Below are 7,853 nucleotides of genomic sequence, written 5' to 3'. Positions count from 1 at the left end.
TCTAATATATCTAACCTTGTCTCAACGTTTTTCTGAAAATCTTTGTCATACATAAGACAATTATTAATTAGATATAAGTTTAAAAGATGAGGTTACCAAATACCCCAATATACTTATATCTTTCCCAATACTACTTGAACTACCACCGTTCAAGTTATAATCAGTTTCAAAAGTTCATCACATAGATGAGACTACAAGACAAGATTTGAATAGATTCAATCTTTGAAGTATTATTGAATGAAATAAAGTTATGAGATACTTTATTTAGTCCCGATATATATATATCCACATATATATATCTCTTAAACATTTCCTGGAACCTCTGTTATGTAAAGTATGAACAGAGTTTGAAACATCCAATGAATTTTGGAAAGGAAAAGAATTTTGGCATAAACCCGATATCTTGCTGATCAGGCAAAGATACCAATCAGTAACCTTTTCTACTAGTAGATGGATGAATTCCTCACCGGTCATCACCCTGGCCGCATTAGGACCTCGCGCTCGACCGTACCCCGGTCCCTCACGCGTTGATGGACTGCCACCCAGCCACTTACACAATAATAGACCGTACCCCGGCCTGTCGCTTATGCCGACTCAATGAGATGGGCTTACTTCCCGAACGTTGGGCAAGTAATCAATTCATTTACCAAATCTGCAACCTCGTTGCGAATATAAAATACACCACAGAGCCGGATTCCCCAGGTTTTGAGCGAGTATTTAAATCCCCTTTAAAAGGAAGATCTTAAATATAAAAATGAGTTTTGGGATCCGCTCTGACTTTTTAAAAAATCATTTTGAAGACTCGAAAACACTTTAAAGAGTGTTTGGAGTAAGGATGATTTAATGAAGTAAATCAGTCCCCAGAATATTTAGAAAATATCTGAATATTATTAATTAAATAATATTCCCATAAAGAATAATCTTTATAAAAATAATTGAAGTAGAAGTATTAAAATTTATACTTGAAACGAGTATTAAATAACCCAAGATATACTTATATGAAAGTATTATCTTTATTTGAATAATCGAAAATAAGTTTGATTATTGACATCTTATTCTTTAATAAAATAAAGAATATATTGCAGCAAATAATCGGAGTCATAGATCCTCAAATGAATATTCAAATAATATTCATTAAATAATATAAACTGAGTCATAAGCCTTCGAATGAATATTCAAATAATATTCAATAAATAATATAAAAGAGTCATAAGCCCTCGAATGAATATTCAAATAATATTCAAATAAATAAATAAAAGGAGTCATACGCCTTCGAATAATATTCGAAATAATATTCAATAATAAAATAAAGTTAAAGTTATCGAATAAACCTTATTCGATTAATAGTTTTGAAAACTATGACCATATATATATATAAATATATATATATATATATCCATATCCATATATACAAAATCTACTCGGGATCCTCGACTCCCGGTTTTAGAAAATATTTTCACCTTTGGGTCCCTATACTAAGGGTATATGCAAGATACCGCTATCCTCTAGCATAGGTATTATCAACTGAACCAACAGATATATATTTCAAGAATATGAAACAGGCATGCATATATACCATATCACATGCTACAATATATCGCAAGAATTTGCTAAATAACCAACATGCATCTATCGCAAGATAATGCATATACAAGTGTATACATCACAACAACAGTATAACGGATAGAATACTTGCCTGAGCGACTTGGGGGTGAGAAAGGCTCGGGACGAGTCTGATAACCTATAAACAACAAGTAAGTTGGAATTAAACCCAAAATCACTTGTAAATCTATGCTTTAGCTAACTTAGACTCTAATGCTAGTTTTACGCTCACCGATTCGCTTAAGTCACTCGGGTACCCTCGGCTCCATCATTTTTAATAATTTAATCTTTACGAGTTTTAAAGCGATTCCTTCGCGAATGACTTACCAACTGCCTAACACACTTACCATAAATGTGTCACACATTAATTAACCCTTTTTGGTCTTTAACCTACATTCCAAAGTAAGGCGAGGGAAAAAGTTTCGTTCGCGAAACGCCGTTACTTGAAACGGTCGTTTCTCCTAAACCGTAAATCGGAATCGGACGAACTACATATCAAAACGAAGCTCGTAACATGAGCTATCTAAACATGGCAGTGGTCACAATCTAGCAGGGGGTTCTCGGGTCCTAATGCTATGCACAAAAACAGTCCAAAGAAAATCGGACGTTACGACGGCTATGTTTACGTGATTTCCAAATTTCAACCCATTCACAAACAACCCAAATCAACCTCAAATCCAACATACAACCATCCTCCATCCTTATCACATCATAACAACCCCAACCAATTCAATTTAACCATTCATACTTATGCTTAAACTTTACTTTAATCATTCTTAAGTTTCTTTAAATCAAAACCACAAAATTACCATTTCATTTCACTATCATTCCAAATCTCAAACTCTAATCATAACAACAACTACAATAACATCCTACTCATCAAAATCACCTTATAATATATATGAACCTAGGGTTTGAAAATGGTATACCTTCCTTGAAGTGGTGGGTTGAGCTAGGAAGCCTTAAGAAGCTTGGAGAAGCCTTAGGAAAGCTTGGATCTTTAAGAAAAACAAGAAAAAGTTCAAGTTAAAAACTTGAAAACACTATTCATTGTCTTCTTCATTGATTAAATGAAGAAGTTAGAGAAAGAATTAAAGGCTTAAACTCATGATATAGCCATAACTAAGCATAAGGATGATTAGGGAATTTTCTTACCAATTAAGGATGCTTGGGTCTTGATTTTTGAAAATTTAAGCTTTGAAAAATGCAAAAAGCCGAGAGCTAAAATGAAGAACAATGCCTTGGCTGATTTTTTGATTTTTGATGAAATGATTTGCTAGCTTGGTTGGCTTGGTTTTGTTTTTGATTTAGCAAATTACTACCTTGCCCTTGAATTTGTGTGGTCCTTAATCAACCACACCTCCCTTCTTCCCATGTCATGCTTACCTCATCCTCATGATGTCATCCTTCCTTCCTTGTCTTCTTTCTATTGGTTGGATGACATCACTCCCATTAATCCCTTTGATTAGCTCCCTAATCGTTTGCCTAATGACCGCTGATCTGTTGTACGGTTCGCTTAACTTTCGTTCTCGTTTATCGTTTGAAGGATCATACCCGGGATCTTATTACTTAGGTTCCCTTAACCTTTCTCAATACATTATATTCCTTTTTATGATCCTCTATTATAATCCTTTAATTTAAATCCTTTTTATTCTGTTACCTTATACTCAATTCTCTCCGTATCTTGTGGATTTCCGGGAAAAACCAAAGTGTTCGGAATTGGGTTCTGACGATATTTACATACACTTATATACTTCATAGAGTTCTAATAAAATCCCAGAATATCCATAACAGAACCCCTACATAGTGTGGCGTGAAAAGTTTTCTCATTCAGCTAAAACACTATTCACAAGGGTTACAAAAAGTTGAAAAATTTTGGGGTTATTACATATTTCTTGAAAATGAAAGGACATATCAGATGTCAGAATCAGAGGTGCTGAACAAATCATTGAAAGAACTTCAATTCTTTCATTACCTTTTAGAGGTAAAGTCTAATATTACCAGAAGATGGTCAAACTTCATATTGAAGACCATCAGAGATAAAGCAAGAATTTCTGGTTCAAGAGTTACAGAATTCATTCCTAGTATTGTTGAAGATGATGGAAGTGAAACTCCAATGAAGAAGGATTCTGCAAAACTTGAAGTGTTACTGAGTGAGAAATTTATGTGCTACAATGAAGATTATTCTCATCCTAGGGTAATAATACTGAATGATGGTTTAGAAAGAAACCATATCTCTGCTTTAAGGACTGCAATCTATCAGATTGGAAGTCAGAATTAAGAGATAAAGCAAGTCAAGACTACAATGTCTCAAAACCTGAGGATTAAAGAAGAAAAACTGATATCAAGCTTTGTCAAGAATCATTATGGATTCAGATTGACTCAGTGAGATTGGTAAAAGCTACAAGGACTATAAGTTGTAGTTAGTTATCTAGTTAAACTCTTATTGCATTTGTACTTAAATGTTTTTGACATCATTAAATCTATTAACTTGTATATTTTGCATAATTTACAAGTTGGGGGAGATTGTTAGATATATTTGAGATGTCATATCTAATATGATTCATGTTTAGTTTTCAAATCCTAACAAACAGGACATATCAGGACTTACTGGAAGTCAGAACTTAATATCAGAACTTAAGGTCATATCAGAACTTAAGTGCGGGAAGACTTTCATATAAGGAAGGAAGCTGATTTACAGTAGAAGATCAAGACTAAAATAAATGAAGTTATGCATGGAAAGAGTTAGAGGACTAGAAGACTTGTAGAAGATATCTGATTGATATATTTTAGGAGACAGAATTATATTCCATATCAATTAGAAGTTATCTTGTAACTTTGTACTATATAAACACAGACTTAGGGTTTACACTATATGTGTTATCATTATCGAGAAGATTATACATTGTAATCTAGCAGCTCTTAGTGTATTTGTTCATCACTGAGAGAGAACAACAGTTCTTACTGTAACAGAGTTTATTCAATATACTTGATCTTTGTTACATACTTGTGTTAAATCGATTTGATTGTATTAACAATGTATTCAACCCCCTTCTACAGTGTTGTGTGACCTAACAGAATCCGTATCCCTTGAAAGATGAGTATGCTGCTCTGGACCATGCTGCACAAGACCCTACAATCCAGCCTGCTTTCTATTTAGATGACCTGATTCAGTGGAGGTGGCCCTTGCTCGGGGAGAAGATCTATCACCGTCTGACCGATGGATTTGTTCCTGTTTGGTTTAAATATTTGAGCTCCGGGTGAAATCCCCATTGGCACCTTTTCTTAAAGCATTTATGTAAGTATATTTATAGGTTATCCCTGATGCAGATTACTCCTAATGGCATCAAGTGGATGTCATGGTTCATTGCTTATTGTAACTATTTCAAAGTCCAACCTACCTTCAGGCTCTAGCATCACATTTTGATGAAAGTGAAATCTAGTCAACCGCCTCTCTATGAGATACGTTTTCGGGCTGCTAAATGTGGCTATGGGTCCGGATTCCGGCCGGTTATACAGCAGTCCTCCCTGAAATATTGGAATGGGGAGATTATCCTGCTTAAGGGTTTGGATCTTAAGTATTTTCCCTTCATTATTATTAAGGGCGTCCAGACCCGGTTTAAGCGGGCTGTTCTGAGGGTGAGGCCCTTGAGTTGGTCTTTAATTTTTGTGAGTGCGTCGGGTTCCAGTTTACTCGTGATACTTTTATGAACCATAAGACAATGAACAGACTTCGCTATAAGTACTTTTTTTCTTTTCCCAGGCTCCTTTAATATTATTTGTAGCCGGAGTAACATATTATGTGGTTTGTCCGGACTGATGTCTTTATTTTTCTTCTCGGGTTAGGGACTTCTTTTAAGCAGAGGAAGAAGGCGTCTGTTTTCGGCTCTGGTTCCCAGAACCATTCGGAGGAAGGGTCTCAGATTAATGTTGTCTCGAAGTTGGACTCTGCTGAGGGGGATCGTGTTACGGACCAAGCTATTAATGTTGAAGCTGGAGATGAGTTTGAAACCTTGATGAGATATAGCCGTTTGGCGATGTTCCTGAAGTTGAGGAAGTTCGTAGAAGGAAGAGGCTCGGGACTGTTGGTACAAAGCCGCCTCAGTCGGTTAAGGCCTATGCAAGTCCGGATGCTGGCGAGGCTTAGGATAAGGGGAAGGGTATTGAGATTGATGATTCGGGAGAGAGCAGTCTGGGGCTTGAGGAGAAGATAGCCCGGTTTATGGCCGAGATTCCCTCTCAGGCTGAATGGCGGGAGATGAACAAGGCGGGATTTGATGTTGTTATGAAGGATTGCACTCGACTTTGGGGTCAGGCTTACTTTGATCTCTAAATATCCAAGTAAATTTATTATATACTGTCTGCAATTAAATATTGTGTAGGCTTTTGATTCAAAGAAAGTTATAGGGTGAAATGCAATCAACTCATTTTGTATTATGAGTTGATATTTTGGACTATGGACAAAAAAATTTAGGGATTGTAATAAATGGCCTTTTACCCTATTCATCCCCAAGACTAATTATTGTCCCACTTTACAGTACATTGCTTAATTCCAATTGAAGGAAAGGCAAGTTAAGTTGGCTGCATTTTCATGTGAAACTGATGATGAGTTCCCTTCGAGTATTGTTTGAAGCTTTTCAACTCTGTCGTAGGAAGGGCTGGGATTGTAATGGTGGTGTATAGGTCTATGGCTGATTAAAGCTTGGCGGAGTGATATGGGAGGATCATTTTTTGATCATCAAACTTTATTTCCATGGTGCTTAAGTTCCTGCTTAGATCATTGCCTTACTATTGTATATACAATCTTTATGTCCTTGTTGGGTCAAATTTACATTTATTTTGTGTGTAGTAGCCAGGTAATTCATGTTCTTGCTCTGGGAAACTATACAGGTTTTTATTGGCTTGGGAATCAGCTCTTGTGCCATCGCATGTCATGACCACTTTGCTGCTCTGCTTACTCAAATTTACTCTCGTCTGTATCCTTTTTCTTACCTGTCCATAGAACCTTTAAGAAAACTATACAATTGTTGGAAGCATTGATTTATTAAGACTAAGCATTTTATGTGGAGTAAGCCTTGCTCCTAGCACCTAAAATTTTTCGAGACTTGGTATCAAAGTTCGTTTGAGAGATCTGGATATTTATGCTTTTTGTTTTTCGCCTTAGTTTTTTCTTCGAAGTTCCCTTAGTTATTTTTTGATTTGTTTATAGCTTGGAGCGTCTATGGCAGGTGCTGCTACTATTACTTACACTAAATTGAAAGATCTCCTCGGTGTTATTGCTAATAAGGATAGGGAGCTGGATGATGTGAAATCTGAATTATCTGAGAAAAAAACTTCTTAGAGCGGGTTGAACATGCATTTGAACGATGTGACTACCCCAGCTGAAGCTGCTGAAAAGGATGCTAGGGAGCTTAGGTCTGAACTATCCGAACTCCGGAAGCAATTGGCTGCTGTGAACTCCGGATTCTTAGATTGATATTTTTTTATTCTGAAGTATTTGTAGTTGACTTGGGTTCCTCTGTAAGCTTTAAGACTATGATTGTGTTGTTACCCGGCTAGATATGTCCGGGTTGTCACTTTAATTTTCTTTTATTGCTTTTCTTCTGCTTTGATTTGACTAATATTTTCAAGTATTATCCTTCCTTAGAAAATGTTCTAAGTTAATAGTTGTTGCTTTTGCCTTAGGAAATTTTGGAAAAATTTCGAAGTACAAAGTTTGCTTCTAGTCCAGGTTCAATGATGATTTCGGACTATGGTTACTTTTGGCTTAGAAAGAATTGAATAAATTTTCTAAGTATAAAATTTTCTTCTAGTCCGGGTTTAATGATGAATCCGGACTATGGTTATTTTTGGCTTGGAAAGAATTGAATAAATTTTCTAAGTATAAATTTGCTTCTAGTCCGAGTTCAATGATGAATCCGGACTATGGTTGCTTTTATCTTAGAAAGAAATGAATAAATTTTCTAAGTATAAATTTTGCTTCTAGTCCGGGTTCAATGATGAATCCGGGATATGGTTGCTTTTGGCTTAAAAAATTTTCTCAGGCTGGAATAATGTGATTTGTCCGGGTTCAACTATGGCCCCGGACTAGTTATGCTTTTTCCTTAGAAAAATATTTCTAAGTAAAAATAATGTGGTAGTCCAGGATCGAATGTGGCCCCGGACTGAGATTGTTTTTTTCCTTAACAAATATTTTTAAGCAAAAATTATATGCTAGTTCGGGTTCAGATATGGCCCCGGACTGTGGTTGC

This window comes from Apium graveolens, chromosome 2 (assembly GCF_009905375.1).
Source record: "Apium graveolens cultivar Ventura chromosome 2, ASM990537v1, whole genome shotgun sequence".
NCBI classification, from domain to species: domain Eukaryota; kingdom Viridiplantae; phylum Streptophyta; class Magnoliopsida; order Apiales; family Apiaceae; genus Apium; species Apium graveolens.
Note: the sequence above shows the minus strand (reverse complement) of the source record.